This window comes from Capsicum annuum, chromosome 11 (genome assembly GCF_002878395.1).
Source record: "Capsicum annuum cultivar UCD-10X-F1 chromosome 11, UCD10Xv1.1, whole genome shotgun sequence".
NCBI lineage: Eukaryota > Viridiplantae > Streptophyta > Magnoliopsida > Solanales > Solanaceae > Capsicum > Capsicum annuum.
The window spans coordinates 19,594,825-19,611,582 of NC_061121.1; positions in this window are offsets into that span (position 1 = coordinate 19,594,825).

The following is a 16,758-nucleotide window of genomic DNA, read 5'->3' on the forward strand; positions in this document are numbered from 1 at the left end:
TGTCATCAAACTTAGAAGTGGCAGAAATATGTCATATTTTTAAATGATGACATAAATAAACCTTGAGCACAAAAAAATGTGTGCTATATGTAAAATAATTTAGCAGACCAAAGATAACTTCGGTTAACTAACTTTTTAAAAAAATGGATAACGCACAAATTAAGTGCGTGATCCTTTAGTTGATACTCTAATTGCTCCATGTGATTAAAATTTACTTGGGAGTTTATTGTTGTTCATTGGACTAAGAGGCATAGTATCAGCATATTGTACTTTGAATCAAATACTTACTGATCATGATCCACATATTATTCAAACATCAAATTCGAGTAGATACTATTGTGATCGTATGTCAAACGATCCCTCAGCAGTTTCGCTGGTCAACACCTACAATCAGAGTTCCATACAATGAACAACAATAAACTCCCAAGTAGACTTTAATTACATGGAAACTAGGCAGGCACAATATCAACTAAAGGATAATGCATTTAACTTGTGTGGCATCCATTTTTCAAAATACTAGTGTAACCGAACGTGCTTCGCACGTGTAACTTTTGATTATTTAAAATTAAATGATTTTATTTACTGCGAAGATTTTTAATGAACTGTAAAAAAATTCAAATCACTTGTCAAAAATTCTTCACACTTTGATATAATAATGTAAACATAAACATATATTTTAGTGTAAGCATATATATATTTTGCCATCAGAAATTTCAAGTAGTTGATGGATTATTACTTTTGCGTTTGTCATGCGATATCTCTTTCCCTTACTGTCAGAGGCCAAGAGAGACGAATCAATTTGAACCATATTTGTGGTACGATTATTTTTTTCTTTTATATTTAAAATTTTTCCTTACTCTTAAAGTCAAATCTTAACAAAATCATTGATTACATTCTTATTACATACTTAAAACTTTTAAAAATTTTGATACATCTTAAATTTTTTCTTTTCTAACGTTTTGATATTTATTTATAGATTTTTCAACTTTACTTAAAATCAAATTTAGTTGTTAGAATTATTAAACTAATGAAAAATGTATAAGTTATCATTAATTCTGATTACTTCTAATAAGGAAAAGGTTTTACCATAAATATATTTAATTAATTTTCAACTCTTAAATATTAGAAAAAAGTAATGAAAAAACGATTTTGTCTAAAGCAAAGACTTTTAATAAAGGACAAAATATTCAAATAATATTTCTAAGACCCTTCACACTTTTAATATATTATATAGAATTATAGATAAAACACAAGTTAATTACAGGTGTGTTTGGTATGATGGAAAATATTTTTCATAGAAAATGTTTTCCTGGAAAAAGTTTTACTGGAAAATAAGTTGGTTTTCTATTTATTTTCTCATGTTTGTTTGGTGAGTGAAAAATATTTTATGGTGTTTGATTGATGAGTAGAAAATATTTTTCAGAAAAATATTTTCTAGTGTTCAGTTGGTGAGTGAAAAAAATATTTTGTAGAAAATACTACTAACTGTTAACTAGTATATCACTGTCTCTAGCAACTCAACAATTTGTAGGAACTAATTTAAGCATAGTAGATAATATCAATATCGAGTACTAAAATGTTAAAAGTCACTAAATTTTAAGCAAATTAGCAAGCATAGGAGAACTTTTCAATATTTTGTCAGGACAATCTCAAAATACTACAATCAATAGAAATATCATTGAACGACAAACTTATTCAACCTTGTGAAACAAGCTACAACGACGTCAAAATGGAATATGCAATTAGCAAAAGTAATATAGGTAAGTCTTCCTTTATGCACATGAAAATAACAGAACATTCAAACAACATTGGAAATAGGAAAAATCCGAGATTCACTATTTTTTATTTCAAGCAGTAAAAAATGGGAGCAAAGCACAGTGAATTTTTTTTTTGAGTAATGTAAATTTTTTGAATAATGTGAATTTGAGTGTTTTTGAGATGAGGGAAGAGGGGTGGGGGTGGGAGCATAAAAGTCACATATGTCATTTTCCAGAAAATAACTTCCCTTGATCCATGAGGGAAGTCATTTTCCCTCAAATAGAGAAAAATGAGTTATTTTAGAAAATATTTTTTCAATATTTTATTACAACCAAACAAGGAAAAATAAGAAAGCATTTTCCAAAAAAACATTTTTCATCATACCACACCCTACATGGAAAATAGGCAGGCACAGTATCAACTAAAGGAGAATGTATTCAACTTGTGTATCATCCATTTTTAAAAATATAATGCACAAAACTTATGCGTCATATATCAAAAAATGGATAACGCACAAGTTAAGGGCGTTGTACACGTTTTAAAAGTTAACAAAAGTTTAACTTTGGTCCATTAAATTTTATATAAATAGCGCACATTTTTGTGCACGCTACGTCCCCAATTAAAACATGGCATAGTTCGGTCATTTTTTAAGTTTGATGGCATACCTAGGTTCCGGATTTGTCACAGGTAAGGGTTTGGAACTTCAGACCTCCATTATGGAAGTCCCAAGCCAAAAAATCTGAGCCACCCCGAAGGATTTTGTCAAAATATCTTATCGAGCTTCAGAGCTTAAACATGCTTCAGATAGGCCTTTAACAACACTTCGTCAAATATCTTACCAAGCATCAAAGCTTAACCAGCTTCAAACAAGCCTTTAACAACACTTTCCAAAATATCTTACCGAGCATCAAGGCTTAAACATGCTTCAAACAAGCCTTCAACAACAGTTCTCAAAATATCTTACCGAGCAACAAGGCTTAAACACACGTCAAACAAGCCTTTAACAACACTTCTCAAAATAGCTTACTGAGCATCAATGCCTAAATACACTTCAAACAATCCTTTAACAAGAGTTGTCAAAATATTTTATGTCTTTAACTACTACTTCTACCAAGAACATGTGCCAGCAAATTTGTCAATCCTCTAACTATGCAAACCTTTTTCAATTCATACTAATTTCCATATCCAAAACGCCAACTGGAAAACTCCAACCGACACATTCAACTCCTATAAGATGCACCCATAGCAAATTTTTACTGCAATGAACCAGAATTTCTTTCAACAATGGCATTTACCGATTCTTCAAATTCTTTGCTTTTGAGTCAATTATTCAAAAAGGTTACTGTATGCTAGATAATATTTTCTTCACTATTGGAAGTTAATAAAGAAAGTGAGAAGTTCATAATTGGGGGAGGGGAGTGAGGTTCGGAAACTCCGTAAGCAAACTACTAGAATAAAATTGTCGCCGACCTCATTTTTTTGTGAAAAAAATGCTTTGATGTGGGTCTAAATGTTCATGGAAGAACTTCAAAAATTGTCTTTTGTGCTAGTTGGCATGGAAATAGTGGTGGTAACATCTATGGAAGCAAGCATTGACGGAGGTAGTCGGAGAAGAAGAAAAGAAAAAAGAAATTATGAGGCAAAATGTGATTGGTTTGTGCTATACACTAATTTTCTAAAAACTAGTCCGGGTAAAAAAAAGTGATATTTACATCACTCCAAGTAACCGTAAGGTGGTCACAGAATCCGAGAACAAAGTTCTAGCGTCTCTTTGAAAATGGGCCATAGTTCAGGTGTCTTTATGTATTCTCCCTAAGTAGAACAAGGAAAAATATTCTCGATCTCGAGAAAAGTCAGCATCCAAACTTATGATAGCAAGAAATTGATCTATATACACAAATTCATGTTTAACATAGGGTAAAACACAATACAAATATCCAACTTTAACACTCAAATATCAGAGCATATGCTTTATAGATAGGATCCGGGCAAACAACTCTTGCCCCAGTTAATGTCACACCAGCAAAGAGACAACTACATTAGCGTGATAATAATTCAAGAATTTCCTCCTCCAAGGTTCTACAAACTCTCAGTCCACAACCCTGGCAAGTACTTGTTTGATACTATAGAAGAAAACCCAATACATAAGATTTTGTGGATCTATAGAGTCAGATAATGGAATACCGACGTGAATATGCCAACAACAAATTAGACGATAAATGAAGTTACCACAATCAAAAGTATAAGGTTTTTCTACAAATTTGGAGAATCAGGTCATGCAAAGTAATACCACTAAAATAAGCATTGCCATTATGGGCATAGTATCGATTGGAGAAAATAAGATGAAACTCGGGAGTTGGACAAGATTGCAAACAGCAGAATGCTATTAAACAGGTGCTATCGAAAAGGACAGTTAAATCACGGACATATGTTATAGCATAAATCTTATAATTGTTTACTGCCCACTGTTTCAATTGGAGAAAAAAATGCAACATAATTCTCTGACTACATAAGAAGTGTAACGCCCCGAAATTTCATCCCGAGACGTCACACAGGGCTTAAGGCTACAAGTAGCCCTAAGCTAACCCTTTGCGCCTACTATTAGTTCTAACACTTACTTTAGGATAATTAAACCAAGTGATAAAGACATATTATGCCAAATCTGGATTGAAATAACTGAAAAAACATAGTCTGAATGTCAATACTGAAAACAATCTAGAAAAACTTCAACCACTAGTCTGACAAAACCTCTACTACTCAAGAATTAGAGAGTCATTGGGACAAATCCCTAATTGACTCGAACTAAAATCAACAAAATCAACTGACATCATAACTAAAAGTCTGAAAATAGGCCCTCGAACCATGAGGACTCACCACTGTGGAAATATAGACTAGGCACTCAGAGATCACTGGTGTTGCTGAGACTGACTACCTAAACCTACATTATGAGACAATATAGCACACAGACATATATGCGGATCAGTACTTTGAGGATGTACTGAGTATATGGGAGTGTATGCATTAAGTAATAATATCAATAATCTTTGTAAAACCATGCATGCAATTATGAATGACTCACATAGCTTGATTAAGTCCGAAATATAAATCTTAAAATCATGAATAATGAATATATAGTATAAATCCCGTGAGTCATTACACTCAGTTCTAAGATCTGTATTCTTCTCTCATTCTTAAGGTTTGTAAGCAAAAGAAATCTTAAACCACAACTTTCAAACTTATACTTCAACTTAAGGAGAATAAGGAACTTCTTTTGAAACTTTAGGAACTCAAAGACTTATGATTATGGAACTTTAGGACTCTTTGGAAACTTGGAAAAGTCTTTAAAATACTAGCTTTCAAAACATATACTTTTATCTTAAAGAGAATAGAGGACTTTTTTTAAATCTTAGGGATTTTAGAACTCTGGGAAACTGTGGGAGTTTCTTCTAATCGACATAAATTATGTGCGCTGACATGGAGTCCAACGTCTTGCCTACGTTGGTGAGAGCTATTCTACCCTTGCCATCGGAATAGAACCTTAAATTTAGTGATCACTATCTTAACCCACTTGGGGTAACTCAAATCCTACGGTGGCTTGTAGTTCTAGGGTATGAGACCTTGGAATCAAGCCCAACTCGGTGCTAAATACTACTCCCATACATAGGCTCAGAACTTTTAGGAAAATCCACTTTAAATACTACTAGAATGTATAATGAAAGCTAATTATGCTTTGCTTTGCTTTAAATCATAGATAAAAGTGGATTCCTATCTTAGCTTAGGGTCAAAACCAACTCTTTTCTTGAATCTTTGGTAAACTATCATCAAGAGGCTTTAAAAATTAAAATATCATGAAGAGGTCAATACGCTTCTTTAAAACACTCTAACAAATATCAAAATTCATTCTTGGACTTAAAACAAGTATACATATTCAAGTAATCACACTTTTGAAGTGAAGTTTAACTCTTGACTTCAACCTTGGAAATGCTCAAAACAGTAATCCATGGTAGGGATGTACAATTCATAGTACAAATTATCAATTTTAAACATACTTATATGAAATAACATGCAATTCCAAGACTTGAATAATTTATAATTTTATAAACTCAAAATAAAGTAAATTGGGGAAAACCCCACTTGCAAAACATAAAATCCTTTAATAAAAACCAAAGATTTGGGCACAAGAATGGAAGAAGTGTTCTTGTTCAAACCCCACATACCTTAAGTTATGAACTTAGATGAACAAGCTTGCTTGAGACTCTTTTTCGTACTCTTGAGTGAGGGCTCTTGAAGCTTTTGATTTGGGAACCTTGAATCTTAACTCAATTTGTAGAAACTATGGTGAAATCTTGAAGTTCTTGGAGTTGGATATAGAGGCTTAGGGTTTTCCTTAGAGAGGATTTGATGAAAAGGGTGTATATTTTGCTCAGTAATAGCTTTGATCGTATGTTTTCACGACTTGGGGGTGTGGGCAAAAGACCGAACTACACTTGGAATGAAAATTTGGTAATTGGGACGTCGTTTAGGGCTGCACCGCGATGCGATGGTGCGTTCATCACTAAACCCACCGTGATGCGGTCCAATCATGATGAGTTACTGGTTTTGATAAATGCGGGTTTAGGTTTCATCGCGACACGATGCTATCTCGATGACCCACTGAAATTAGACAAACGTCAATTTAGCCTTCACCGTGACGCGCCAACCTTCTCATCGCTATACTCACCACAATGTGGGCTAATCATGGTGAGCTACTGGAATGCGTCAATTGCCGATTTAGCACTCACCGCGACGCGGTGGCCAGTCTATTGAGAATACTGATTACAAAAAAATGTCTAACTTCTTCACCGAGTATCGATTTTGGACGAACCTTATATCGTTGAAAAGTTTATTCAATTATCTACATGATAAAAAATTGAAATCTAAAAAATTCCACACGAAATAAATACAAAATTACTTTAGAAGCTAATGCTTGACACATTAGGAACGAAATTTAGCTAGAAAAACTTCGGGGTATTACAAGAAGTTTCTAGCATACTTGAATCATTCAATCGTATGAAATAGTCATCCAATCAGTAACCTTATGTATCAGCTAATTAATCATCATATTAATCACCAATGACAATGAACTAAACTTTGCAAGCCCACTTAAATAGTACAGTCTCCATTCCAATTTATATGACACTTTCATTTTGGGTCGTCGCCAAATGTTTGAATTGATTCTATTTGAAGACAACTTCCACAACTTCAAGAATAAAAAATTCATCAATTATTCAAAAAATTTGAACTTTGATGTGATGTTTTCTGCATCAAACTAACTTTTCAATCAGTATTGTACTATTCTCTTTCACTATTATTAATATGGTATAAAAGTCAAATTATCAAATTAAACTCCGTCCAATCTAATATACTCATAAAAAGAACAAAGGAAAACGTTAAGTGCCTCATATATCTAAAGTGATGAATCCTAACATCAATAGACAGGACAGAGCAACGACGCACATTATTATTGTATACATAGAGCAATGCCCATTAGTAGGCATAAAATCTCTTACCATGTCAGGGAAAATCACATTCCTCTACCATTAAAAAATATTCAAAGACAGATTACAAATGAAATCTTTGAGAAACAAATACTAGATGGACATTCATGCACGAGAGCAACACTTTAAAATGGAAAATCATTCAGTAGATCATAGTCTTGATCAACAATAAGAGTATAGCAAACTTCAAATCGCATTCCACATGAAAAAACACATCAAGGATAAACATCATTAAAAAATCTACATCCAACCATAATTAATATATGTAAAACATTTAATATTGAACTCTAATATTTTCTTTCACTATTATTAATATGTATAGAAGTGACATTAACATCTTCACTCCGTCCAGTCTAATGTAGTAATTAAAAGAATGGAGAGAGTATTTCTTAAGAGCCTTGGGTTTCTAAAGATACGAATCCCAACTTCAATAGTTAGGACAAAGTTGTAAGTCCTATTGTTATTATGTACACAAAGCAACGCCCGTTTGTAGCCGTTAAATGCCCTATAACTACACGTTCCTCTACCATTGGTGTGGCTATAGCTACATCCGCTTATACAAAGACAGATATAACAAATGCAATCTCTGAGAAGCAGGTACTAAATGGACACGAATGTCAAATCATCAGTGGATGAAAGATATTCTTTATAAAAAATAAGAACATAGCTAACTTTGAATCATATGTAATAACCCAACTTTTTTATAGAGGGTTAATTGGTAATTTTAACCAAATAATAATTATAATAAAGAAAATTAAAAGGGTATGGGCCAAGCCCATTCCCTTATTCTTGATGCTGCACATTATGACTAGGGAGTTGAAGGGGTAGTTGTTTTCTTAAGTTTTTTTGGATTGAAGCAGCAGCCTCATAGAAGAGCAAGAGTTCTTTTTGAAAGAGTTCTTTTTTAACAGAATAAGAACTGGTGCAGTAGGGATTTTGCATAGAAAGATACTGAAACCTCTAATTATCGTAATGCTCTCATTAGTATGTAATAAATACATTTATGTTTCATTGATGCTCATGTAAGAAGGGTAATTAGTTAGGGTTTAGTTATATATTAATATCAGTAGGGTGGAGAAGGCAATTGAAAGTAATTTCCTTATGTAGTTATTAACGGAGAAATCTATATCTAGTCCCAATCTTCTCTTTTGAGATGTGTTGTCAGTGGAGTTGTAATAAAGTAGAATTTTTGATAATGTGGTCAATTGAAGTTGATTCTACAATTGCATATTGATAAGCTTATATAGTAATTATAGAAATTTGAATTTTCAAATGAGAACGCAAAGAAGAATTTTACCAGCTTCTCTTTTTAGCCGTTGTTTATAGGTCTCTTCTTTAGCATTAAAGCTACTGTATTACTTAGTGTTCTTGGAGTTTGGGTATTAACCTATATAAATTATAATTGAATAGATACGTTGAAATTTCCCCTTTCAAGTAATGGATTGAGGGGTGAGATACTAAGGTTTAGCTCTAAGCTTGAAATTTTGGGATATTGAAACTTGACCCAGACTATTTTAATTGATATTGCTAATTAATATGTTTGCATAGATTGAATCCATTGGAGGCTATTTGGTTAATGTTCTACGAGTTGTGAGGTTGAGGAAATTTGCCATCAACGAGGTAAGTGAGACTTTAAGCTTTGGTGCTTGCTTTTCAAACATGTTTTATAAGAAAATGTATTTTTTGCCTAGTCCATGTGTTGGGACAAGCGTGTACTTGATAGAATCGATGGTTTTTTATCAACCGCAGATATGTATTTCGTTAAGTATATTGAGAATCATTTGATGGTGAGTTGTGAGGTAACATTGAGATACTAGATATATTTACTAGGAGCGTACATGTGCTTCCGTAATATGTTAGGGGCATATTTATGCTACCGTAATATGTCAGGGGCCTTGTACTTGCTGTCGTGATATATTTACTAGGGGCATATATGCGCTGCCGTAATATGTTAGCGGCATACCTATGCCTCCGTAATATGTTAGGGGCCTTGTACTTGATGTCGTAGTATATCTTTGGGCTATTATATATGTTGTCGCGGACTTGTTGGGGTGCTAGGTTGATCACCTTCACTGCCGTTTATGACAAGCCGGGAGAGTTGATTGAGTTGAGATACAGAGAGACTTTTTGAACTTCTATTTGGATCTTATTGAGCATTACTTTATAAGAGATATTGTGTGCATATTAGTTATGTATTTTGTTGTGCCTTGTATTTATTCTAACACTTGTTCCGGGGGTATTAAAGTAGCGGATCGAGGATCTTACTGGGTTATATTTATATATAGCTCACTCCTTACTTGCATGTCTGCAGATACTGTTGTGAAGGGGAGACTGGTGGTTAATAATTCGTTCGTGAAGATTTTGTTGCTAAGGTGAGCCTTCACATTATTCGTGGAGGTTGTCGTTTCAGCTCTATCTATTTTTAGTTTTATCTCTTTAGTGAGTTTGCATGCCGAAATTTGAACTCATGTATCTCTTTTTTTAGATGCTCCATTGTCTTTGTGTGAGGTTTGGACTAAAGAGTTAGTTCTCGAGTGATTGATGAATTATTAGTTTGATTATAAATTTTTGTTGGATTACTATTCGCTCTTTATTGATGCATTAGAGCTGCCCATATCTTATCTTAGTGCTTATTAGCTGGTAAAGTGTATGGAAGGTTGGTTCTCCCAACATGTGTTATGCGCGGGTGCCAGTCACGCCTAGGGGTTTTTTTGGGACGTGACATCATACTCCACATGAAATAATAGAAATCATGAACATAAAACACAACATCAAGGATGAAAATCATTACTTTATGGCAAAAATGTACATCTAACCTCAATTAATATATGTGAAATATTTAGTACTTTAACTCTCTAATGATTCTCCAACATATACAGATCGGCTCTATCCATAGAAAGAGTGAATTGGATGATATCCCTTTAAATGAAAACGAAAGCAACACACTTTGAATTGCATTTCACATGAAACAATAAAACCATTAGCCAAAAACATCATATCAAGGATAAAAATCATTACTTTACATCTAACAACAATTAATACATATGAAACATTTAGTATTGACTCTAATGATTCACCAACATATACAAAAATCAACCCTATCCAAAAGAAAAGAATCACTTACTACAACAATTGCTTGTCCTCCATTAACCGCAATCGCATTTCAATTTGGCATTGAAATCCCTATCTCTAACCATCAGCATCTTCGATAAAGACATCGTAAACCCATGCTCTACCAAAATCCTATGCCTAGGCTTAATCTTCCCTTCCAAACTAAACGAAAAATACTGCGGAAACTTCTTCAACTCCCCTATATCCCTGTCCATTTCCTTTAACAAATACTCAACTTTTGGCCTAAAATTCTTCTCAATACTAAACGTCAACAATTCAGGTGATCTCAGTATCATACAAACCACATTTTCACGTGCAATTCCTAAACTAACCAATTAATCAATTTTCGGGCTCAACGTATGCTCAACACTAGATACAAGTGGTACAGTAGTTTGACAAGTAATCCAATTTGAACCCGAATGTTTTTTGCCTCTACTGAAACTTGAATCACCTAATGTTTTTTGCCTCTAGTGAAATTTTGCTCTCATTGTCAATTTAAGATCCACCTTGCCTAAATCTTGAAAATTTCATAAAGTGTACGTCTATAGACACAATAAAAGACACACACCCCAACAACACTTTCTTCAAACTTCCTAAATTCACCTCTAGTTTGACACTCAAATACCATGAAAGTTGTCTTACATACAAAAAAAGGTACTACTCAAAACATATTGAATTCTTCTGTAGGAACAAAAAAGTAGGCATTAATGTGTAGCTAATTGAGAATGACTACAAACACATTTTAGGTGAAAAATTACAGAGAAAGAAATGAATCCATACAAATTTCTATGAATCTCAGAACTTATAACTTCAAAAAAAGAAGAAAATGAAAACATTTTTCAAGAATCATTGATGTAGAATTTAATGTGTCAGACTGGTTAGTGAGCATTACATCAACTAAGTCAGAACAGATATATTGTCCTTTGTTACCCATTGCAAATAATTTTCCCATCTGCCATGCACTGAAGACCTCTCACATGGATTTTACATATCTATATTTTATGAAATTGTATCATGCAAATGGTTAGTTCTTACAAAAACTTAAATGATTCATATTTATCAGTCACTAATTTATACCTTAGAAATTTCCTAAGTCGTTATCTTATACGTTATCATATGAATTAACTAGTGCATGTATTCGCGCTTCGCGCGATTATAAAACATATTAGTAAATTTTTAAAATGATAGTTTATAAACTTAGTTGAGACAAAAAAAAAATTTCACACATATGTATTGCTCAAATAACAAATATAAGTTTAAATGATATTCAATTTTCATGGTACAATTTTATGTTTCAAACACTCTACATCTTAAAATTGTAATGCTCCAATTTTTCATTAAATAATCCAATTTAATTCTGGATGCACCAAACATCGAATGCATAATTAAAATTAGATATTGTTAGACAAATAACAACATACTATATAAAAATAAAGCAATCCGTAAGTTATTCTACATACTGATTGAAACTAATCAAATTGTTCACGCGAAATAAAAAAAAGCTTCACACTCCATAAATATAGTAATTAATTCTTCAAAAGTAACTCTACTAAACTTGACAAAAAAACTATCTAGCCTATATTCAGACTTAGAATATGTAGCAACTTTGCATTACAATCCTTATATAATCAACTTTTTGCTTCTTCGCAGGTATAGATAATTATTTTGCTACCCGCACCTTGTCATTTTTGTGCAATAAAGTTTTGTCTTTTACTTGATTGGACTGGAGACATACATAAGAAGATCGAGATAGACTTGAAACATGATACTTGGTATACCTCCTTTAGTTTTTTTTTCCACCATAACTTGCGACTCCATTTAATTTGATGAACAATAAGAAGATCGTCCAAATTAGAAAGAAAAAACTTTGGAACAAAGTAAGTGGTTGTGTAATCTCTAATTTAAAAACTTGATTGACAGTTGAAGTAGTAACGATGAGTATCTTGGTGAAAATTTTTTAGGATGCTTTGAAGGAAAGACGAACAAAAAAATATCAATTATGATAAACAAAGCATCACATAAGAAATGTTTGTGATGTTACTCACACAATGAGCAAGAGATGAAATAAATACCATTTAGCACAAAAAATAAAAGTCTAGAACAATGTCAAGATCGAAACTCTTCGAGTATTTGATTTTGACGCATTTGCACGTACACATTATGCCAAAAAGTACATGACAATCTAAACAAATCGAGAAATACTAACACGCAATATGACTCTTCTTTCCAATTAATTCAACTCACAAATATAAAAAAGTTGTTACACATTTGGATCTCAATTTACGATTCATAATAAGTAAACTTCAATATTCAAACAAAAGGAAGATTATCACTCTAGACGAAGGAAAATGTATGTGGATAGACAATATAAGACTGTCCATAGAACATAATACATATTTTATATGTAACTTTCAGTATGACAACTTTTCAGTATAAACAGGTTCATCCAATGACCAGCCACACGTCTCCCTTCTCTTGCCATGCATGTGATGAATCAGAAAACCAATAAAGTGGGGAACCTTTCAATCCTCAACTTGCTTCTTATATTTCGTATAGTTTGCACATTTTCCTTATCATATTATAGTAGGAATGAAGCATTACTGCTGCCAATTGTATTGTTGTTGGTTGCAATTGAAATTTGCGCCACGTAAAGAACCAGAAGAACTATATAAAGCACCGTGAGGATAAATAGGATCTTGTAGTTTTTGCATACAATTGTATGCTAAACAATTCATACAATTGAGAGTTATAAACATAAAAATCTTGGGGGTTATAAAATTAAAAAGGTGTGATTAAGAGCAAATGTTATGAAAATGAAAAGGTGTAATTAAAAGTAGATGTTATGAAGAGGTGTGAGTTATGGAGCTGATTTTTAAATAATATTAATTGAGAAAATTGAAAATAAAATTTCAAAAAAAGGAGAAAAAAAAATATGAATGAAGGTCATTGGGGTGCCACATCACCACCCCTATGACCTTCCTTTATATTATATATAGATTATACAAATCATTTATATAGTCAGTGCGTAGGCTACTTAGAATATCCTCTAATGCAACTGAGGTTTCAAATAACATGATGTTTTTCTTTGTGGGATAGAAATGTTAGTTTCTATAGACACTCGGCACAACGATGCAGTACCAAAACAGACTAGAAAGAGGAAAAAATAATGATAGCAAAGTGGCAAGATATACACAATCAATGAAGTAGTAGGTAATAAATAAAAAATAAAGTAAAAGACACGATGCCAGATTACCGGTACAAAATAATAATAATACTAATGAGGAGAATGAGAAGAGGAGACTAGTTAGTCCCATGTCTCTCTTCGCATAAAGGTTCTACAACACTCTATTACATACTAATCGTCTATTCGAATCTCAGATTTTCTCACCTTTTTATCTATGGTCATGCTCTCAGTCTATTTTGGAATATTTATTAAGAGAACATGTTTATTTTGATTGTTTCTTAAAATGTAAGGTATGGTATGGTTGAATCTCATGGTTTGGTAATTATGAAAACACCCATTTTATGTAACCACCGATTTGGTGGTATCCCGTGATTTGCTTAAGTTTTTTCCAATTATATCCTTGCTTAAAATTATATAATCTTATTTTTTTATTCACTTTATATTATTTAACTCCACCTCCTACTCCGACCCCCACCTACCAGCCTCGCCCCATCCCCACCAAACCCCCACTCAACTTTTTATTTTTTTAAAAAAAATATTTCAAAAACTTGTTCTTACCCAACCCTCATCCCCAACCCACCCCGCCACCTACTAGCCCCCTTACCCACCAATTTTTTTTTTTTTTTAAAAATTATTTTTTAAAACTTTCAAAAAAAATTTCTTCCCCCCCCCCCCCCCCCCCCCCCCCCCCCCAAACCCCCCCCCCCCACACAAAAAAAAATTATTAATTCTTTTACCCCTACCTCTATCCCACACCCTACTCCACTACCCCCACCCCCAAATATTTCTTTAAAAAAAGTTAATTTTTTTACCCCACTACCCTTTATGTAACGCCTCGAATCTAGTACTTGGAATGCTACACGGTGCTCATGACCCCAAAGGACCTCAAGCTAACCCATGACTGATATCTGTAACTGAGCACTGAATAATATACTGTAAATAAGCGAAATGTAAGATGTAAGGCCGTAAGGTTCAAAACTGAACTAGTACTGAATATAAAACAATGTCTGTAATGGGGTATCACAAAATTCAAGTAAACTGTCTGAAACATACTGTAGTCTGAAAGCCTCTAAACTGTCTGAAAATTGTGAATTTGATGGGACATGTCCCCCCAACTAACTCCAAACTACAGAAAAAAATAAAGTAATAAAATAATTATGTTATCCTCGAATGATGAGGGCTCACTGTTAGTCTAGCTGCTGAACGTCTAATCCACTAAGGGTGCTCGGGAGCTCGTGCTTCTAAACCTATGGTATAAAATACCATAGCGCATATGCGTCAGTACAATTGAATGTACTGGTATGCAAGTGAGGTAGGCTGAATGTAATAGTTCATATGCATAAATAATACTAACTGAATGAATAACATGAACGTGAGAATTTATGCATGAATACGTAATTGTAACTGAGACCATACTGACACTGGTACAGGGTTCTGAGTACTGATTTACTGACATCTGAGTTTACTGATGCTGATGACTGAGTCTACTGAATACTGAGAGATTGATGTTATATTACTGATAAAGGAAAGACTATTTCTGACAGTTCTGACTAAGAAGAACTGGTCTGATTGACTGTATCTGACAGTCCTAAAACTGAATACTGATAACATGGGTTTTGTATAATTAATATACTATTAACTGAGTTCGTGATTACATGATTACTGAGTCTGAGTACTAATAACATGAGTGACTGTATCTGACAGTCCTGATACTGATGGAACTAGCTGAGTTTCGTGTTGTACTGAGTTGACTGTATCTGACTGTCCTGAATTCTATAGAACTATCTGAGTTCTATTTTTGAAACTGAGACTGAGACTGTGGAAAGTAGTCATCTAATCGACATGCCCATAATACGCCATTATGGCTAAGTTGGGGTCCAATCTGTAACCCCAATTGAAAGGGTGTCAATACCGCGCCACTGATAAAGACAAGCTGTGGGTGACCCTCATCTGACAGTGTCCCCAAAAGAGAATGGTGGGACCCTTATCTGACAGTGTTTATCCACCTCATCAACCCTCATCTATCAGTGTTGATGTCTCAACCTATGCTGGCTACATAGTTCTGGAATGCAAGGATTGCTTCTAAGGATCACACCCTCAACTATCAGTGTGTGTCCTCATCCTTGGGTTTACTCGGTGGTAAATCCTACTCCCATCTGAATAGACATTGAATATGTTTAACTGAACTGAACTATTACTGATCATATTGTTTAACTGATTTGAACTGAGTTCACTAAATTCCGTTGACTGATGTAATACTACTGAAATATGATAACTGACTGAGATTACTTGAGATTCCTGAGATTATTGAGATTACTGAGTAAGACTGGACTGATACTGAGTTTACTGAGTTTTCTTAAGTCAAATGACTGACTGAATTCTACTGAACATGGCTTGGCTGAGCGTATCTTGAAAACTGACACAGACTCTAGGCACACAGCTAAATTGCCGGGTATAAGTACCCCCAGGACTCGATAGCATGAAACTGACAGGACATGACACTTCTTGAACACATGACCAATATCGACAATTCATAATACATCAATTTGGGAATTTCATGAAGCACATGGTTATCATAGTCTTATACATGAATGGAATTGCATATAAACATGTCATACTTTCATCAACCTATTCTCATGGACATTCCCTCAATCATTCATAACGCACACAATATCAAGGAAGTCATTCTTGGTCATAGGGTAAAGCATGCATTTATCACTTGGGTCACAATTAAGCTATATTGCATAATTTCTATTCTCTTAGGCATTTTATCAAACACCTAGGAGGCATGACTTAGGGCATAGGCATGTCCATCAAACTAATACAACAAAACTTCATATTTCAACTCAATTTCACATATTTCAAACCACATACTATCATAGGTTCATGAACAACACATAAAGATTCCAACTTGGAAATCATACAATCATAATCACATGAACATAATCAACCCACAACAAAATATTCACAATAAAAGATTTAAAACTTGATTGTTGGGCTTTATGGATGAAAGGAATCCATAAATGAACACTGTGCATACCTTAGTTCTTGATTTAGCAAAGATTGATGGAGAGACTCTTGAATTTGAATATTGAATTTGAATCCCCAATTGAAAATCCTAACTTGTTCTTGAGAGAAACTTGAGAGAAACACTATATTTTGGGTAAA